Here is a 1191-nt window from a genome sequence, read left to right on the forward strand (position 1 = left end):
TATATTTACTGAGAAAAATGGTGACGTGTTCAATACTTATTTTACCTACTTGGATGGTTTGACAAATGGAATAAAAACTTAACTTTTTAAAGAAAAGCTTCTTTTGTATTTGGAACAAACATACTGGAACAAATGTTCATAGGTTTTTAAAATAATATCATTTGACTTGCATAGTGAATAAATTAAACAACTAGAGCAGTTCATCTGGTTTTCTGAGTCGTTGCATCATCAGAAATCTGCTGAATTCTTAGAATTCATGGTTCCTCTTCAGACATTAAGTCAGGATGCTTGGGTCTGACTCCAACATCTGTTTTCTGGAGACAGCTGGACTGTGGTTTTTACCTCTTTCAGTTTTTTTTTTTAACATTTTGAAATTTAGCAGAATGTGGCCTTGATTCTCTCCACTTGCTGTTTGCTGGTTTTGGAGGTTGTGGGTGGTCAGAACTCTGATGTGAGGCGGTTTGGAGCAGAGCATCATGACAGCAGCTGTCTGACGACTCAAACTGCTCGTTTTCAGAAACCTGAGAGAGGAGCGCAGATCTAACAGAACAACACGCCACAACRGTTTAAAGGCTCACAAATGGAAAAGCAGAAAGAAAAGGAAACTGGTTGATGGAGCTGAAAATAAACTAGAAGGAAAAAAGGAGGRGCGGGAAGACAGATTAACATCTTATTGATGTATCAGCTCATGGTACCAAAGCTACAATCCTCAGCATCGCTGGGTTGTTTTTAGCTCTTGGATTGATCTTTTTTAATTCATCTTTGTTTTATATTTGCACTTTGTTAACAACCAGCTTTTATTGTCATCATCTCACAATCTGTAACACGATAAAATATTTTCTATCATTTCTCTTGAAAGTGCAGCATCTAAACATGCATTATAGTTTCTTACTTAATAATAAAGTGCTGCTGGAGAATGAGTGGCTCAAAAATTTACACAAAAATAAATGTATATATGCTAGCTAGAAGCTAAAAGGAGTATAGTCTAGCTAAAAGCTAAAAGTAACAAAAAGCCAGCTAATGGCTAAAAGAATAAAAAACCTAGCAGGAAGATAAAAGTAACAAAAAGCTAGCTAAAAGCTAAACATAGGAAAAACTAATGAAAAGCTAAAATTACAGTGGTTTGCAAAAGTATTCATACCCCTTGAACTTTTCCATATTTTATCACATTACAACCACAAACATAAATAT

The sequence above is a fragment of the Austrofundulus limnaeus genome, unplaced genomic scaffold, assembly GCF_001266775.1.
Source record: "Austrofundulus limnaeus strain Quisiro unplaced genomic scaffold, Austrofundulus_limnaeus-1.0 Scaffold327, whole genome shotgun sequence".
NCBI lineage: Eukaryota > Metazoa > Chordata > Actinopteri > Cyprinodontiformes > Rivulidae > Austrofundulus > Austrofundulus limnaeus.